General features: G+C 31.5%; 2 long non-coding RNA genes across 3 annotated transcripts; both read left to right on the top strand.

Annotated features, from left to right (window-relative positions):
- The first annotated feature begins 12,663 nt into the window (after window positions 1–12,663).
- LOC136274894 (uncharacterized) lies at window positions 12,664–17,902 on the top strand. 2 transcript variants are annotated; one of them, XR_010713346.1, is made up of 5 exons: window positions 12,664–12,718; window positions 13,331–13,422; window positions 13,920–14,099; window positions 17,406–17,531; window positions 17,793–17,902. It is a non-coding gene; the product is annotated as an uncharacterized lncRNA (long non-coding RNA). The 2 variants fall into 2 exon arrangements; XR_010713345.1 differs by lacking the exon at window positions 12,664–12,718 and having other exon boundaries at window positions 12,731–13,422.
- LOC136274896 (uncharacterized) lies at window positions 17,899–20,339 on the top strand. Its single transcript, XR_010713350.1, has 4 exons — window positions 17,899–17,942; window positions 19,590–19,713; window positions 19,803–19,902; window positions 20,082–20,339. It is a non-coding gene; the product is annotated as an uncharacterized lncRNA (long non-coding RNA).
- The last annotated feature ends 834 nt before the right edge of the window (window positions 20,340–21,173 follow it).

Below are 21,173 nucleotides of genomic sequence, written 5' to 3'. Positions count from 1 at the left end.
AGGACTTACTTTACATTTCGTGTATATAGAAACGACTTTTGGAATAATATATACTTGTGTTATTTTCACTATTGCATTCTTTGGAGGCATCGGAAATTTTGCAGCTCTAGGTAAAATTATAAACGATCCGAAATACCATACACCGACATTTGCTGCTATCGGACAATTAGCGTTGGCAGATTTCCTTTCTGTCACATCTTTAATTTTTTTGTGTTTCACAAACACTATCCAAATATGGGAGACTGCTAAATTAATTGGTCAGTTGACATGTTTAAATTCTTACTTCCATGTGTGTTTATTGTCCGCTGTCAGATATGTAATCACAGTGCACCCCCTACAAAGCAGACAACATCTGACTGTAACGGCGGTGTGTTCGTGTTCACTTTCAATATGGATATTCAGCAGTGTATCAATAATTGTTTTAGATAAACTTCTGGCATTAGATAGGAGATATACGAGCCCAGTTTATATCACATTAAATAGCGTTTTATTGGTGACAGTCTGTTCTACAATTACCCTGTTGCATGTTAAAAAGATAAGAACATTACAGAATTCGTTGTCTGTAACAGATCAATCACAAAGAAGAATGAATATTGTTGTCTCTGTGATCACAAGTATATTTGCATTACTTCAATTGTTAATCATTGCAGCGGATATAATGTATATCTTATCAGTTAAACTACATGTATTTGTAAACGGTTTATATTTTAATGCTATTGTTTTTATTGGATGCATAAACTTTTCTTGTAATCCTTATATACTTTTTTTTTCGCAGTTTATCTAGAACTTTGCGTTGAATAATCTTTTGGATACAGCATTACATGTATAATAGCATACATTCTTCTTTCATGGTTATGTGTCATATGATAGTTTATGGTAGTTTTTTGATTTGCATCATAATTTTCGCTTTGTTTTGTAAATAAACTCAGAAAATGAAGAAAAAAGGTTTTAATAAAAGAAATATTTTCCTTATAATCTCATTTCCTTTTTTCCATAACATGAATAACGATTACAAATTATCCAGTAATGCAGTAATATAACCATCCTCATTTATGTATTTTGTTAGAATAGAACCAATAAGAAATATTTTGACAATTTAATATGTGTAATAGTTAGACCAATATGGTAAGCACATTAGATAAAAATTATTGCCTAATATTTTGTTGACCAATGAAAATTAACCAATAATTATAAAATAATGCTTTTTTTATTCTTTTGTCGCATTTCTAAATATTTCATGGTTTGAGAAAGTAATTACATAAGTTTTTATCGGTTCGTGATAACAAATTCGGGGATTTAATTCTGTGAAACCTTTAATATTTAATCGTTTCATTTTAATTTTCAATTGATAAAATAAAGTTATTTATAGATGGTTGTTGTATCTTTTTGCTATTAACAATCATGTCAACACTGGATGAAAACAACTTCAAACAATATTACTAACATATAGTTAAACGCGGAAGCGAGGTTACCCACTAAAATGAATTGATGTATGCTTTTTTCCCATTATATGTAGAATTATACCTTCAAAATTACAAAGTACATTATACCATTTTTTTGGTTTACATGAATCCATATTAACACCGTTCAGCTGTTACATAGTTAAACTAGAAAAGTGATGTATAAGTAATTGTGATACCACGTTGAAAATTCAAACTTGCCCCTGTATATTTGACACGTATTCTCATATTTCTTTCGAAAAAAATAAAATCCATGAAAAGAATTTTATTCTGCCTCCAGACATGTTAGTTAAAATGACATGTTAGTTATAATGTGTATTATTTACAAAGACAATTTTTGCTGGAATGCACATTTTTCTCAATTCATGCATTTGTTTTAAAGAGCAAACGATATATCTTCGTTGCGAGTATTGATTAATTGCAATTACAACAGATGTGAAATCGTCTTTCCTCTATATTAAAACCGGTCAGATACAGACATAGTTCAAAATGTAATTCACCAGGTAACATTACAAATAATTGTCGATATTTTTTAAAAATACAAGGCTTAGCTTTAACCCGGAATAACTTTTAAAAAAAGAGAAAATGAAAAAAAAATCTAATTTAATAACTTTTGCCCAACGGAGTTAAATGTCAAGATTCTTCGAATTGTATAAAAACGTTTTTATTTGAACCTCTTTACAAAAACACTGCCACTGATCAGTACAGCGACATTGGTCTAGAAATCAAAAGTATATGCAAATGTAAATTTTTTATAGAAATATATTGTTTTATGATGTCTGTATGAGTAATTGATATCGATGTTGGCGTCAATATTGGCAAATATCATATTGAATGATCAAGCGAGAATTAAAAATTGAAAGCAGATAGCTTTCGTAGTAAAAGTTAACGTTTTATCATATATTTTGATATTTAATAGCATTTTATTCATATCACGTGTAAGCTATTCCAGAATTTTAACAAGGAGTTCTTTGAATTCATGTGAGCAAAATAAAGCACTAAAAACGGATGTAGATGCACACGGGGCATTAGATAGTGTATGGTGCATTGTACATAAACTCTCGACTATAAAAGATGCTTTCTTCAACCTAACCACCATCAACGGATATCCCTTGCCTCTGAAAACAACTGTTATTATAATGATATAGAGGTTTCTTTTTTGTTATCTCTCTCTCTCGCTTTCTGTGTGACACAAACAAATACTTCAATTTTGTTTAATTTGGTTTCCTTTATGGCGAGAGAAGTATTCGTGATTGAGGTTAATTGTTTTACAATGGAGTAAAACTAGCCTGTTATCTGTAGGAAAACAAATGGCGAATAGCATCGTGTTGCAGTGCACTGATATGCATTTACAAGCTCTGGTGAGAGAATCACTGCATGAAATAGAATTAAACTTACTTTTTATGATTCATAATCTAAATTATAATTTAAGCATAAGTTTTACCTAATATAACCTTCACATTTCTCGTTATGTGTCTTCTGTGAATCGTGTAATAATTATCGTGATGCAAAACATATTATTTCATTTTAGATACAAGGTGCATATCTTAAATTAATTTTAAGAAAATGTCAAAGAAAAAAGCATTAATTCTCTTAAAAGTAAGTATTTTGTTTTTAGCATAACATAAAACAGTTAATCATTTTGTTCAAAATGCATAGGCGTACCTCGTTGATTTCGCTATTGTGACATCACTATATCGAACACGTGAAGACCGGTGTTTTGTCTTGTAAATCTATTTTTAGTATAGTGAGGTTTGTCAGTTTTCTTTTTTTTAGTTTAGTAATGTTTATAACAGAATATATAGCACGATCATGTGACATCAATCGACGAATCATATGTTTGGAATAAGTACGATATTATAATAATGGTAATAACAATCAATAAAATATCAATTATAACAAGATGTTTTCTTGGTAGAATTTATCAATGAAAAAAATGAAGCACTTTATGACAAGTCTTATAAAGGAATAAAACAGAAAGGGTAATCTGATAAAATGTTATTTGTGCATATATTCTAAATGTTTCGTAATTATAAAAGAAAATACATGAAAATGCAATAAGTATAACTGATAAGCTGTACTAATTAACAAGAAAATTGGAGCATACGTCTTTAGGCACAATCGCTAGTGCGAATACATTGGCGAGAATAAATTTAGCGCGCGCACCTTTAATTTCAAAATAAATAAAATATTACTGTTTGATTAACGCTTAAGTTTCATTTTGTTTTCACCCAAAGCAAATGAACAAAAATGATTTTATTAAGTTTTATTCAACTCACGTACACAGGTGAACCATCGATGGGGACATATTAACTTTTGTCTAAAACGTTAGTTAACTTAATTTGTCGGGAATTGGTAAACAGAATTGAGTTATCGGACTTTTAGTTTAACACAGCGGCTTGGACAACACCAGAAAAGTTGCGAAATTAAAAAGATAGGAAATCAAATGTGACCAGAAAATTCACGTAGACGTTTCAAATATACCTGTATATTTAGCTGTAAATGTTATTTGTTGTAATTGTACATTTTAAAAATAATGATAATGATAAAAAAACACACAATGGTATAGTTTTAAGAGACAGTACAGCTGAAAACACAAGTGTGAATAACTTTAGATTTACCCATCGTTAGGAAATAAGAAATAACATTGATTGTAACCGCTGAAATACATACAAATCCCTTTTTACAAACCTTATTAATGTAAGTATGAGCTAGCAGAAATTTAAGGGTCGTACAAATCGTATTAATCTTATATCGTTTATTTGTACCACGTGGATTTTGATTGATAGTAATTGTCACGTTCTGAAAAAAAAACACCCCTGTAATACGATAATCGAGTAATACTCGAAAAACATGCATGATATTATACTTGGGCTGATTAATATTTCATGGATGTAAATTTTTTTTAAGATTTATATGAATTTAATTGATTGAATTTATATGAATTTAATTGATTGTTGTCTTAGTATACCATTTTTATCAGCATGATTCGGCTGTTCCAATTGCTCTTCCGTTAATTGCGCATTACTCGTTGAATAAGGCCGAGATTTTAGTTTAAATAACCTCTAGATGATGAAGTAAGAAATTTTTTAATAGATTTTAATGTTTTAACATAAATCAAAGCAGGGTATGATATGAAAAACGACCAGTACTTACGTATTTTGAAAATATTATCCAAATACTTATACTTCCGCTCAAAATTTCACAGGAACTTAACAAATCTCCGGGAAGTCTCGTGAATTTTCATTCGAGTACCTCTGGATTTATTACATACTTCACAACGATAAAGAAAACATTCGGAACACATTCGCAGGGGTGTACAAGATCTTCGTCCGACTACGATCATCATGGTATAAGAGGTTAAAGGGACTCTCTTAACGGAACACGTTATCACTTTCTCCATAAATTATTAATGATTTACCAATTTCGGTTCATTTTAAAATGAACAGACATAAATATGTCAGATAACCCCTCAAAGGGCCTCACTTACAAAAATGAATATAGGTTGTAGCAACTCCAAAGATAAACACGAAAAACATGCTTACAAAATAAATAATTGTGGTTTTTTTAAAAAACCGAATGTTATTGTCATTTAAAGGACTATATTTACATTCACTTTCTTTCCCCCTACTAAATTGCATTGATAGATTTGATGGATATCTACGCATAAAACAGAAGACCCAATCACCAAAACTGTTGCGTATGAATACATTCAGTCTTCCTTCAGAACATGACTGACTCTCCTCCCGACTTCAAACTGGATCACGACCTGATATTATACTTGGGCTGATTAATATTTCATGGATGTAAATATTTTTTAAGATTTATATGAATTTAATTGATTGTTGTCTAAGTATACCATTTTTATCAGCATGATTCGGCTGTTCCAATTGCTCTTCCGTTAATTGCGCATTACTCGTTGAATAAGGCCGAGATTTTTAAAAAATATATCATATTTGCGGAAAGAGAACAAATGTTAAAAAACGTAAATATAAGCATTGAATCATTATTTTTTGAAAGATGTGGTCTCATAACTGCAACGGTATGTGCAAACAAATTTTCATAACGCGCTAGCGCGCGTTATTCAATTTATATGCAAACACCGTTGCAGTTATGAGACCACATCTTTCAAAAAATAATGATTCAATGCTTAAATATATGATATGGGCCTAAAATGGTCCCCTAAAATGAACATCGTCGTTTCACTGTAATTCTTTGTTTTATTTGTCTCTTACAGTTTCGCAGTAAAAATAGATCAGCGCCTGACCTAGTAATAGCATCAATAGTGAAACAGAATCTACTATTTTATGCAGAATGTTCCTTGAAAATGACTCGATATACCAAGTTTTTATACAATAAAGACACACATTCTTTTTTTTAACAATGATATTGCACACTAAAAAGCGTCAAACAAGGCTATGTAATTTTTTAGGCAACCTTATGTTTATAATTTCAACCACGGGTAGAGTGGTTGAACACGAACGATAACTCTGTTCTGAAAATCATCGTTTAGTTTAAATAACCTCTAGATGATGAAGTAAGAAATGTTTTAATAGATTTTAATGTTTTAACATAAATCAAAGCAGGGTATGATATGAAAAACGACCAGTACTTACGTATTTTGAAAATATTATCCAAATACTTATACTTCCGCTCAAAATTTCACAGGAACTTAACAAATCTCCGGGAAGTCTCGTGAACTTTCATTCGAGTACCTCTGGATTTATTACATACTTCACAACGATAAAGAAAACATTCCGAACACATTCGCAGGGGTGTACAAGATCTTCGTCCGACTACGATCATCATGGTATAAGAGGTTAAAGGGACTTTCTTAACGGAACACGTTATCACTTTCTCCATAAATTATTAATGATTTACCAATTTCGGTTCATTTTAAAATGAACAGACATAAATATGTCAGATAACCCCTCAAAGGGCCTCACTTACAAAAATGAATATAGGTTGTAGCAACTCCAAAGATAAACACGAAAAACATGCTTACAAAATAATAATTGTGGTTTTTTTAAAAACTTTGAACAATTACTACCTGGGAGAAGTATGAAGACATATTACTATAAACAAACATGTCCTGGAGTATCTTGGCGAGCATGTGTTTTGTTTACAGTGAATTCGCATGCGTAATAGTATAAAAGGCTGAGCCCCGTAACACATTGCGATGTAAATATGCATTGTGTAATACGTACTTATTAATTTTAATGAAATAATGAGATTTATTTTATAGAGAGATTTGTATTCTTCTGAAAGTTTATACATTTATAAGTATTACAAAAGTACCGAAGCCGATCGGAAATTTTTTCAAGTCGGATATTTTTCATAAGATGCGCCGTACTGTCTCTTAATTATAGTATGGGACACTTCCAGGTTGTGACGTATTGTTTATAAAAATAAACAATAAAACCAAGTGTAACTAGATGCTGTCATTAGACAGTAATACCTGCACCGAGTGTTTGCCCCTAAATAACACTGTTTTGTACCAGTTTAATTAAAAATGAAGGCCACATGCAAGCTCCGCAAATACATTTAAAAATTATAATTTTCATAACTGAAGGATGAGATCCCTTCCCACATGATAATACACATGAGCAGCACTTTACATGTATGTGCAATTTGGGGTTAAACTGTTTGCAGTGAATTTTCAGTTAATCAATAATCTTAACATTTCATGTTAGAGAAAGTATAATGGTCTATATAATTATTACAAACAAAATTAAAAATTAAATTATGCCCCCTCTCCGTGGCGGTTGCCGGTTTTAGATTTGCTTCTGTGTGCCTACATGTACATAATCGTGTTCACAGATTTAAAGAAGGGGTGGGAGTGAGGGGTCCAGACCTCCCCCCCCCCCCCCAATGAAAATTCATTTATATCAATTGTAAAATTACCAATATTACACCTTGGACCCAAAAGCTCTTACAGACATGTAAACGCTCTAAGCCATTGCGCTTCAATGTTAGGTAACATTATTTGGGGGGTAAATATTTAATTAATATTTAATATACTTTATTGTTTATCTCAAAAGGAAGTATAAATCACAATATGCAGGTGTCCTGCACCACTTTAAAGCTGTTATTTACCTAATAAAATAGTGCAAGTGGATTTGAAGAATATGTCATAAAAATGCATGCATGTTACAAATAACTGATCTTGTCTGCAGTTACGTACACAGCACAGGTCTGCAGGTCTCATTAGCAGGTACTAGTTTTACCCAGCTCTTCGATTGTATACATACATGTCTGTGTTTTCCATATGCTGAAAAGGATTAGTTAAGATCAGCTAAAGGAATTCATTATTGTGTTTTAATTGGATTATCATTATGATGTTGACAAATATAGGTACAATGTAAGCATAATACATGTAGAAGCAGTAGCACAATATAATGAGATGCCAGCACACAAAAGTTCTACTTTCACTTTCTAAATGTGATCTCCCTTTGACAGCATACTGTATCATAATCTTTTAATATTTAAATAAGCTTATGACCGTTACATATCCTATCGCATTTGTAAAGTTTCTGTCATTTTAGTTGCAAAAGTTATTTTTTTCTTTTGTCAGACTTGCACTATTGAGTTGACCCCATACTGACCCTGTTTAAACAACTTCTTATTAAATTTGTGTATTACATGTAAGTAAGTGTAGACACAATTCATTTTTCTATGAGTTATAATAGGACGGAAGGATTATTTCTTTCTTAATGTATTATAATGCATCAAATACAATGTAGGTCATGACCTTATGGGACTGTTCTGACCCCACGAAAAATTGAAGCAATTTCCAAAATGTTATTGTGCATCAGGAGAGAAAAAGCAATCAAGAAATTATTTAAAATTTGCTACTGTACACATGTAAGAATGTATTAAGAAGACTGAATCTTTAGAACCAGGTTAGATGGGGGGGGGGGGTGAATATGGAGTATAAACATTTATGATTTGAATCATCTATTGTTATTAATTTTAACTTGTCAATGAATACTAGTTATTGTTCCCAAGGTAGAAATATGACCTCTGATCATATCTCAATAGATCATTTGTCAAATATGCAAGGTGCAATGTAATTTTTTTTAAGAATAACATTTTTTACCAGTTTAATTTATAAAAGTTTTTAGACACCCAAATTATATTTTGATTTTAATAGATCATTCGACAATTAAGGAGGACAAACAGTTTCTATTTGAGTTTGTTTGGGGGTGGGGGTTCCAAGTCATATATTTGACAATTTTTTGATGTAATTTAAAATAAGACTAAGCCATACTACATGCAGTCATGAACATGAATAGTATAGATCAAAACACAAACTAATACATGTATATATACATTGGAAGTATTACAAAACATAGATAATTGATCTATATCTGGGTTCTTAAATTGAATCATATATCATGTACATATTATATTATTGTTTCTTTATTCAAGGCTTTTCAAATGGTATGTAGGTCATGATCCAATGTGCTCTTCCTGAAATTATCAAATATCATAAAAACCATTGAGACCCCCACCTTAATCCAAAGATATTATTCCTCCTTAGGTCATGGCGCATGAGATCATTATGGCATTTAAGTCATGACCCCCTTAGAATCAGAAATTGATTTTTCTTCTTTCCCGCTCAGAGATGGCTGAACAGAATTATACAAAACTCTAGGATATGATAGGCCTGCAGATCTAGCTGTGCACCCTGGTTTGATTTTTGTCATTTTGGGTTAGACAACCACTTTTCGGGGGGGGGGGGGGTGTAAAGGGTGTGGGGTCTAACATTAGAACCTTGTAGGATGAATCGTAGACTCTATTGTAAATCGTAACTTGAAAACGGACAAAGATAAAAATATAGGGTTTCCATAATCATATATTGACTGTTACTGGCAATATATAGGGTTTATTAGATCTGACCCTGGGGTCATCCCCACCCCAAGGAATTTGAAATTACCATTTATCTCAGAAACTGTTATAATCATGACCCCTAAACCATATATATTCATGTTTCTGATGTCAAGGGGCATCAACTGTTATGTAGGTCATGGGCCCTGTGGGTGGTCCTGACCCCCTCAAACAGCAAGTCCCTTAATATCTTCAAAACAGTTGAGATCCCCACCCTTAAACCATATATATTCTTTTACCTTGTGTCAAGGGGCATCAAACGGTATGTAGGTCATGGGCCCCGGGGGTGGTCATGACCCCCCTCGAACAGAAAGTGCACGAATATCTCGAAAACGGTTGAGATCCCCACCCCTTAACCATATATATATTCTTGATCCTTAAAGGGCATCAAAAGATATGTAGGTAATGGGCCTCAGGGTTAAATTTAATTTTCAAAACCGTGATGCACATCTACATTGATCTATGGAACAGTTCCTATCATATCCCAAGATATGATGTGTCTATCCATTAAATCATAAGAGGAGCTCTTGGATCTATGTTTTTTTTCAGTGATAAACGTCAATTTTCTGCTACTATTTGATTCCCTGGATGAAATTTAAATTTTTAAAACCTTATTGCACATCTATAGGACAGCCCCAATTATATCCCAAGAGATGACGTAGCTACTCCAAAAGTTGTAAAAGGAGTTCTGGGAACCATACATTTTTTGCAAAAAAACGTCATTTTTTGTTGCCAACTGATCCCCTTAATAAAAAAAAAATTCTGGAACCTGATCACACCTCAATATGACACCCCCAATCATATTCTAGAGGATCATTTGGCTACTGCCAAAAAAATGATGTTTTTGAAACCAGTTTTTTGTAAAAAAAAAAACCCGTCATTTTTCAGCCATTAAATGACCCCCAGGACAAAATTGAAAATTCCGCAACCTTATTGCGCATCTATAGGATACCCTAAAACATATTCCAAAAGATGATTTGTCTACTGTTGAAAATGTAGGGGGAGTTCGAGGAAGAAGGTTTTTTGTGAAAAAACGTCATTTTTTACCAATTATTTGACCCCCAGGACTAACAGAGAATTTTTGAAACCTTTTTACAAAACAACAAGAGTTCAGATTGCTGGTTTATAAGATGTAAGAGCAGTTTGAGAAAGTAAAACGTGACGGACGGACGGACGGAACAGAGTAACAACAATATACCCGAACTTTCTTTAGAAAGTGCGGGTATAATTATATAAGTAGTTGCTTTCCCATTTTTGTCACCTTAACAGCGTAGCACAGTGAGTTAGAGGGTTTACTATGAATCTGTTAGTCATAAGTTCGAATCCCTCTTGGGTTTTACAAATTTTACCTCTCCGGATATAAATTCTTAACCGGGAAAAGCATTTCAATTCTGTCTTACTTTAATCAAAAATAATATCGAAAAATTTACCATTAATTGTACCACCTTAAATGTTTTATATGCCCATCAGAGAGCTGGAAATCAATGAGCATGTAATATCACTGGGATCATAACCAGGTTAGATCACATAACCATCTCGAGCCGCTAAAAATAAGTGGCATCTAGGAAAGCCCAAGTTTAAAGGTGATAATGATAGGTTCTAATAAGCAATACAATTAAAGAAATTTAAAGTATTGATACAGGGTTTTCACAGAACGTTCTCGATTACCCGTTACGCTCGTTGACCCTGTGAATGCGTTTGTAGACTTAGAAGTGATCGTCAAAAAAGGTTTAAGTTTTCAAATATGTGAAAATGAATACATATTAAAAATTGTTGGCAAACAATTAAATTTAGCAATCAATGGTTGTTGTGCTAAAGGCGCTAAAATCTGTTGGCGCCATGCTTTCTGTTTTTACAGTATTGGTTGTTTTAACGCAAGCACATTAACACGTCAATTTTCAAACAGATTTGTTTAGCTATATTAACTATTTCTAGTAAAGAAAATTCTAAAATCTCATCTGTAAATTGTGAATATTTTTTCTTTAACCTCTATACAAAACTCTTTGTCTCAGAAAGATAATATCATCTAAAAATGTACAACGATCCAGCATTCTTAAATTATACAATTTAAATAATAATTTAAAAAAAACTAAATCATCAATTTGTCGGCACGAGAAGGAAATTAAAGGCAAATTATTTATAGATGAATAATAATCCTGATATTCTGACATTGCTGAAATTATGTCGACATTTGTGTACATTTGTAAGTAAACTTTATTTCATTTTGGATCTATTTTTATTGCATGCTGATTTACCAAATAAGAAACTAAGAAAGTATAACTTCCTTTATGGTATGTTTTCAAACAAAGAAATTATTTTAAAAACAAATTCTTTTTCGTCAGTACTATTTAAATAGATTGAAACAAAAAATACATTATTAAAAAAATATTTCTTTGTTTTCTTAAGTTTAAAATGTTAACAAGTTATTTCTCGATATCTTAAAACTGGATTGAACCCTTACAGTGTTTTAGATAGTACGTTTTCTTTATCCTTCTTATGGTATCATTATTTCTACAACAGAATTAACGGGACACAATTTCATGCGTGCTTTTTTTCTATATTTGTTAATTTAAAACTTACAATATTTAGTTTAATTCATACATAACGTTATAAAGAATATGTTATTTCATAAACTTTGTGTTATCAGTACGTCGTTCGAATATACAAATATAGTCTGAAACACTAAAAGATCATTAAACACGGACGAAAAACATACGAAGGATGCACTAATTAAGTGATGTTTTTATATGTTTCAAGCACTCGAAACAACCAAAGGGATGACTTTAAAACTCTCGAGTTTAATAGTCCTTTTCGTTTTGGGTAACTTTTTTTTTATTTCCGTGAATACGCGCAAGTCCAAACTACATACATTTACTTGAATACTTACGAACAACAGAAAGGGAACTGGGACAAATAAGAACTTCACTCTTTTGTTTTAGAAACTAATAATTTGTATTACATCAGCATATATGGAAATGAATTTTACACAAATATCCCTCCCCGCTTTTACTTTTTAGACGATGCATAAAAAAGGAAAACTTTACATTTAACTGCAATTACTCAAAAGTGCAAAGTAATAAGGTTAAAGAACGTTCGTTTTGATGACATGGGTTTGTTTGTTTATTCCGTTCGGATTGAGTTAAGTAACTCTTTTTGTCTCACTTTAGTATGTCAGACGGTACACTAAGCTTAAGAATTACTTCTAGACGTTTCTCTCTCCTTCTCTCTCTCTCTCTCTCTCTCTCTCTCTCTCGTACTTATTACTGTAACCCAAAAGTCAGTATTAGAGTATTAGATTAAACTCTATTATGTTTTGTAGACATCATCATTGTCCTAACAAAGAGATACTCTGCTGACAAAATTACGAGGTAACATGAAATATATGTATTTAGATTTATCTAAAAGATTACAACAACGTTTTTAGTTAATTCAATGTTCATTCATTCATAATGTATTCATATAGAACATTCAAATTTATATCTATGTATGCACATATATTTACATTTCCTGTGTATTTCATTCTAAATTTCTTACGCAAACCCCACTAGAAACTGTCAGGGCTGAACTCCACACTATTGTGTTCTAACCAGTTTACTGAAACAGCCAGGAACCTAAGAAAAATCACAAGCTGCAAAAATAATTAGGATGATATGTTAGATTCTAATTTCCATATATGAAGATTTTGCTATTTTGTTTATCTAATGTACTGATGTTCATTAACAATATGTTTCATTTACCTACTATTTACATGTATGATTAATTTGATAATTTAATACAAGAACCAAATAAATATTAACAATTGAATGCCATCTTTGATGATTCATGCGGACTATGAAGGTAACTATTATTGCAGAATAATTTAACATTTTTTCTGCAATGTCTTTACTTTTATATCTCACAAGTATTACAAAATGCAACATGTTATTGTTCAGATATACCTATATATACTTCTTACAAGACAATATCTAATATAATTGTAGGAATGTTTGCTTTAAGACAGCATCTGAGCTTGTGAAAGATCTGAATAAGTGTCGATTTTCCCTAAAATCTGTTGTGGATTTAATGCAAGATCGTAAGTTATTAAGTTTGCTTTCTTTTATCACTCCGAATCAAAACCATGTGTATTAAAATGTACCATGGAGCTGGTCCGTACAAACAATTTTTTCCAATATCTCCTAAAAATTGATATTTTGACGCAAATAATAAATAGAAGATAGATACATATATAATTACATATATAAACCAAAAGTAAACGCAATAATATATAGATGGCATTATCTGATCATCGTTTTAAGCAAAACAAATTACATAGATTAAAAAATAATGCAATTTCTCGCGTTGTCCTAAAAGCAATGTTTAGATGATACAAAAACTTATTGTTTCATAAAAGTGTGACTTTTGTGGGAGAATTTATACAGCATGACGATACATGTATTAACAAACTGTAAAAAATAATTTTATGTTATTTGATTTTTCGATCAAGTTTTTTTTACAATTGAATTTTGAAACCACTGTACATTAAAATGTTTGTTGCAGATATTTTTCTCTTTTAAAATATAAAAATAATAGGAGGTACCGCCTGTCGTAGTAAATGCGATGTTCGGATGAATAATATCGAGAGTCGCATGATTAATTCCCTGGAAGGCGTTGTTTTTACGATCGGCGGCAATTCATACAAATCTGAAGCTTGTATGGGGTCGAGAAACAAAGGAATAAATCTTATCATCAACTGCTCATCATCAAAAGATGGTAATAACACTAAATAATATGTAAAACAATCATTCATCACATTGAAGCCGTAAAGTTTAAATTTTAATTCAATGGAATATTGACCCTTCACTAAAGCTTTCGTGTAATTTTATAGGTTGCAGATTACATCTATTTATAGATTTAACAATGCTTTTTGACAATAGCAGTTTGAGAGTAGGGAAGAAAGAACAGAAATGTACAAATCAAAAATAAACATTCATTTTTTTTTCGAATATTGTTTCGTAAGGTATAATAGATCTGTAGATAGCTTCAAGTTTTCAGACAGACTAGGATATGAGTCAAGTTAATCAGTCATTAACAATAGTCTGTAAATCCTATTTCAGTATTTATTTTGGGATTAGAAAAGGTAGTTTTGCAACGAGAGTGTACGTATTCCAATTATTCTGAGCATTTATTTTTCTAATAAATATCTTTATTTTAAAAAGAAACTTTGAATATATTCAACATTATTTCTCTGTAGAGGTCCAAAAATACGTGACCACGCACTTTCATAGACCTTGAGAGAGTGTTCCATATGAAGACTCTCTGTGGGTATATTTTTGACAGTACATACTCAGTTTCCTACGAAAGCACAGAAGGCTCAATCGTACGAAAGCCCAGAAGGCTCAATCAAGATTCAATAAACGAGATTCGAAATACGAGATTCAAGATTCGGAATTCGAAATTCAACATCAAAGTTAAACAGTCAAACTGTTCTAAATAAAGATCATTCGTAAAATGATCACAATTCCTTCTTTTAATAACAATATCATTTTTAGCTCACCTGAGCTGAAAGCTCAAGTGAGCTATTCTGATCACGTTTTGTCCGTCGTCCGTCTGTCTGTCTGTCCGTCTGTAAATTTTTTTCATTTTGAACTTCTTCTCTAAAACCGCTTATCCAATTTCGACCAAATTTGGCACAAAGAATCCTTATGGGAGGGCGAATATAAATTGCAGAAATAAAAGTCCGATATGTATTCAAAGCGGAGAAAACCTTGAAACTGTAGAAAAAGGGGGGGTGCATTTTTAAAAATCTTCTTCCCAAGAACTACTTAGTCCAATTCAACGTAGTTTAGCATAAATTATCCTTATGGGAAGGAAAATATAAATTGCAAAAATTAAGGGCTAATTCTGTTTCAAATCTGAGTTATTACGAAAATAATAATAAAGGAAAGGCGTGTTTCAATCAGTTTAATAGCTTCGGGTTCGGCATCCAGTAAAATCTGCCCCGGTTTTTATTTTGCCACGGCCCGGGTTTGCATACCCATTTTACCAAGACTCGTATTCCATACTTCTAAAACGAGGTTCTGTGTTTAAAGCAGCCATGACATTATACGAAAAAGGGTCGATCTGACTATGATGAATTTGCTTGTTGTGCAACAGTTCGCGTATGAAGGGAAATTTTTAAAACATGCAAAATATATTGACAGTGTTGACAGTTTTCACACATGACGTTGGTGTTAGCTTGTTTTGATTTTCGTTTCGTTTTCATTATTTATGCTTAGTAACCTGGGAACTATCGTCTATATTTCGTGATTTTTACGTATCAAATCAAACAGAGACTTCGGTAAATCAAACAGTTAACTGTTTACCTGCGCAAATTAAGCAAAATCTGATGTATCAAAAAAGTACTGAAATACAATTCATTCTATCGGTAATTCGGCATTATCTTTTGCGTAATGGAAGATTAATGCAATAGGTTTTGTTGAGATGCTCGGCATTTTCTCGAGTTTATTCAGTTTAAATAGACTTTGATATCGCTGACGGATATATGTAGGTAAATTCATGTATATATATGATTCATTTCGAAAAAATAAATTGTGTTCTTTATTTGTTATAGTGCATGTTTCCTGTGTTTAATTGTTTATAATTTCTATTTACTATCCATATTTGGGTGTTAAGCTTCAAATTATAAGCAAGATACAGAGATTTGCTCACAATTCTATGTTTGTACACAGATCTTAAAAACTAAAGATAAAAATAGTAAAATATTTGTTAATATTTATTAGGAAAATTTTCACAAACTGATTTTGAATCTCAAATACCAGTGAACTGGTCTTGAGTGAATAAAATAATTGAAAATCTTAGGCCATTCTTTTTTTTCCATTTTAAATGCTGAATAGGAAATACCAAGTTAAAAATCTTAAGCTGAATGTACTCATGTGAACAAAATATGACTCAAACCTAGGCGAACCGTGAGCTCTATATCTTGCTTATAATTTTACGATTGACATTGAAATTGTCGTTGAACATTAGAAATTCTATATGAATTAGAGTATGTTAAATACTTGTAGAAACAAAATAAAAGAATGATATTCTGTATATACCTACTCTCTGGGGCCCCCTCTTTATACAATAAATAATGTGAAATCTACATCAATTTTGATAGTTTTTCAGACACGAGTAAATAAAAGACATCTTTAAAACAGTTTCCATAGTTCTGACACATTTCTGTTGCGGGGATAAAGTAATTATCGCTATTCCTATAGAAAATATCACAGCGGAAAATTATCCTCGTTTGTACGCGAAGTAAATAACAGTCCTTTAATTATAATGGAGAAGACAAATACAATTTTTGAATGTTTTTAATTTGAGGAATTGAGCACATTGATGTACAATTTTCTTCCTCACATCTATACATGTAGGATTTTTTAAAAAAAAAACAATAACTATTATATCTTTTTTAAAAAATACAATAACTAGTAAGTTGTTGATGAAAAAAAATGTACCTATATGCTCTCATATATTTTGATCGCTTTATAAAGTGGGGGGGGGGGGGGAGGGGGCAGAACGAAAATATAGGGAATTGGAAGTTAACAACTTAATAGTGTACCCCTACCAAATGTTTAGTTTTATATCTTGCGTAGGATTTTCTTATTCTGGTAAAAATTAGTATTTCATGAAGGTACAATGTCAAAGATTACGTGTATGCAAAAATAAGTGTAAAATTCGAATACTTTACCATATTTATTTTTTGTTATTCTACCGAGGGACCATATTGCACAATATCTTTTGAACGCCCATTGTTGCTCAGGTGAGCGATGTGGCCCCATGGGCCTTTTGTTTGCATATATTTTTAAATGATTAAAATTTTTGCGACAGATTAATGGGTAGTATATGTTTATGCTTAGTTCAATGAATTTCATCTTTTATAAACTTGTTGGATTAAAAATGTCGAAAGAGCAACTCTCAAACCAATGCCACCCATTAAAGATATAAAGGATAACAAAAAACAAAACAAAGGTTATCAACTTCTTAAAGTTCTTAGGGCATATGAAAAATAAATAACGCTTATTATACATGTAGATGGATTCGAGGTTTGGCATACACAAGACTGCAGAAAAAAGGATGCACAATGTATCCAATTGATTAGTGCTTGCATTTGTCAATGCTTGTCTGGATACTCGAAGGTGAAAGGCATCTGTTCAATAAGTAAGTTTTACTAAAGGTATTTTATTGTAATATCCTAAGATGATTAAAAGATAGCTACCACTACAACTATGCTCTTTTGGCTATATTTTCAATAGATAATGGTAAATGCTCTTTCGATTATGATTGATATTTCTGTGCAATAAGCAGTTCGTACAAATAAAGTACATGGGCAATTACATGTATAGGGTATACATTTTAAATTACTACTCTAGTTTTATTTTTCTTAAACTATATTCATCAAGATTTACTATTTTTTTAAAGATGTGCCAATAAGCAACCAAACTAGGGATATTGTAGAAAAACAGGAGAGAAATTTAACTGTCAATCGGGAAAATGCGACACATTCTGGCAGAAAGACTGCAGAGTATGTCTCTAATGCCACAAAGACAAGTTTTGATGAACATCAACAAGGTAAATCGTTTAAGAAATGCATTATGTTGTGCCCTGTGTTTTAAAACTAAAATTTCAATTTTGATCGCGACGACGTTACTTCTACATTTGCTAGTAGCAAACTAGCTTTCTATGCCAAGTATATGCTGATCATTTGAAACAAATAAAAACCCGAAAAAAAAATGGCAACTTTTTTTTTAGCGGCGAAGTAGTCTTCAGAAAACTATAAGAAGAATTAAAGCAAAGAAAAAGTCATTACTAATGCTTTAGAGGGTCAGAATAATTTCCGTGTACTATTATGTTGGGCGTTTGTTAATTGTAGCAGGTGTTTATTGGGATACAGCATTAAAAATCTCCAGGAATTTGTTGGTGATTATTAAAACAATTATCCTTGCAAAGTTTGCAATAACATCATGATGTGTAAACCTATCCATAACTGTTTATGCACGCAATTCATTATATTTGTTTAAATATCTTGGTTAACATTTTAAGTTGTTTTTTTTACATCTTTTACATGTATATAATATGTAATCTGCTCTTCATTTTTTTTTAATATTCAGAAAATATATATGACAATGCAGGTTTTAAGTCAATAACTAACTCCCATAATAACAGGCATTGTATTTTATGTATAAATGAATAACTAAAAAAAAGTAAAACTGAAAAGAAAAATAATTTCTTTTATATATTTAATATTGTTTTCAATTTGAAATGATATTTGTTTTGTCACTAATGTTTAAAGAGACAGTACAGCTGAAATCACATGTGTGAATAACTTCAGATTTACCCATTGTGTCGTTCGGAAATAAGAAATAACGTTGACTGTAACAGTTTAAATACATGTACATAAAAACCCCTTTCGCATACCTAATTAATGTAATTATGAGCTTCCGGAAATTAAAGGGTCGTACAAACCGGAATAATCTTATATCGTTTATTTGTACCACGTGGATTTTGATTGACAGTGATTGACACGTGCTGAAAACTACAAGATCTTCGTCTGACTACGGTCATTATGGAATACGAGGGAAAAGGGACTCTCTAAATGTAACACATCATCACTTTTTCGATAATTTATGGATTGTTTACCAATTTCGGTTCATTTTAGAATGAACAGACATAAATATGTAAAATAACCCCTCAAGGGGCCTCATTTACAAAAATGAATTTAGGTTGTAGCAACTCTCATGATAAACACGAAAAATACATGCTTTCAAAATAATAATTGTGGTTACTTTAAAAACTTTGAACAATTATTACCTGGGAGAAGTAGAAATGACTAATATTAATCAACAAACATGTCCAGGAGAATCTTCGCAAGCCCTGCATGTGTTCGTTAACAGGAAATACGCATGCGTATAAGTATGGAAGGCTTAACCCTGTAACTCGTTGCTATGTAATTATGTATTTGTTATACGTAATTATTAATTCTAATGAAATGATTAGATTTATCTCATAGAGAACTCAGTAATTTTTTGAAAGTTTATACATACATGAGTAGTTCAAAAATACCGAACCCGATCGGAAATTTTTTCAAGTCCGTTTTTTGATAAGATGCGCCGTACTGTGTCTTTAATATCAATATCTTAATATCAATATTATAAGTTGGCTGTTGGAACTGAATAGGACAGACTACGATATTTATTTAATTACTAAATAATCTTTAAGGTAATTCAAAAACAGCAGAAGATATTATTGGGATACGGTGTGCAGCCTTTTTCTCTGGACTGCTTCTTGGAATAATTATAACATTGGTAATGCATAGAAAGTACAGACCTTGTGTCCGGAAACAGTAAGCGAAAATTTCTCTCAACAATTCATATTGCTGCTGAACAAAATAATCTGAATAATAAGATGATTATTAGATGTTTTATTTCAAAGCATGGAATCCATTGACCAAAAAGACAATGTGATCTCGTGCAGTGTTTCCAGAATAATGGAATGCGACGTTAATATATATCCTATAGACTGCAATAAACAGGTACAGGATAATTTAAATATACCTATTAAAAATAAGAGTTGAACTGACTGTTTTTCACTATAAAAAAAGTCAAATGTTCAATGAAGCCATAATCATATTTGGTGGATTTTGTACATATGCATATGCGGCTTTTTGCCTCGTGATAGAACTGGTCAGAACAAAGCATGTCTATGTTTTAGTCATTTCAGCGGAACAACGACCATCTGTCTTCCAACGACGGTCTAATCGACACTCCCATATACACAAGTGTATTGGATAAATCAATGGACGACTGCAAACAGGATGATGAATATAATCACCTGAACGAACAACGAAATACTGACAGCCACGACGATGAATACGACCATGCCGGTCTTCTGTTGTGTAATGAAATATACTCGGATTGTAAAAGAAATGTTCTTTGTGTGAATAGCGTTTACGCTACTGCAGCTGAAATAATATAATTTAAAAACAATTTTACTTTCTTTTTTGTATTAGTACATGTAGGACCATCATTGAATCGTACCCGTCACAATGCTTTATGTTCTCTAAATGAGACCTTTAATTTATATGAGAGGTAATGGGCAGGGGTCCGTTTCACATTATTTTCCTACGGTGTTTCATGAGTTGAAAATTAACACTGGATGAAAAATCCTATTTTTAGCAAACCTAAAATTATTTTGTAAAAAGAAAATTAAAGTTGAAGTTCCATGTATAGTTTTTGCAATGCGAAAACCATTATATCGATTCTGAAAGTATCAGTTAAGTTTCAGTCAGCTGAAAACAAAATTAAATTGTATAAAAAGGGTGCAAACTATTATTACGATATCAATTAGTCTTGGCTCCATTCCGCAAGGTTTGAGTACGCAGAAACTTTTGGTTAAGACTCCAAATGGTTTACACATCGCCGAAACAATTGCCTTAAATTTATTTAGTAGTTTTGTCAACTTTTTTAGCAAGTTTTCCGCCTCATGATTATGAATTCGTGCATGCTTATATGTACAGTAAGTTCAGTGTGACTAAAACTATTTGTATATGTAACTATTTCTAAGTTTGGAAAAATAGGTAATTAAGAAATATTCTTTTCTTTGTGACAAGTTGTTTAGTAATTTATTTTCTATAAAAAGAAAAACTAATTTGTCTCACATCGCCAGTCATTGATTGCAATATACTAGAACGGCAACGTATTTTGGAAAAATCGATTTATAGATTTCATATTTATATGTAGGGTCGCCTATTTTGGTATTGCTTAACAATGACCTGAAAAAATAAATAATAATGTGTAAAACATT

This window comes from Magallana gigas, chromosome 4 (genome assembly GCF_963853765.1).
Source record: "Magallana gigas chromosome 4, xbMagGiga1.1, whole genome shotgun sequence".
In the NCBI taxonomy this organism is placed as follows: Eukaryota; Metazoa; Mollusca; class Bivalvia; order Ostreida; family Ostreidae; genus Magallana; species Magallana gigas.
Note: the sequence above shows the minus strand (reverse complement) of the source record. Positions and strands in the feature narration are given on the sequence as shown.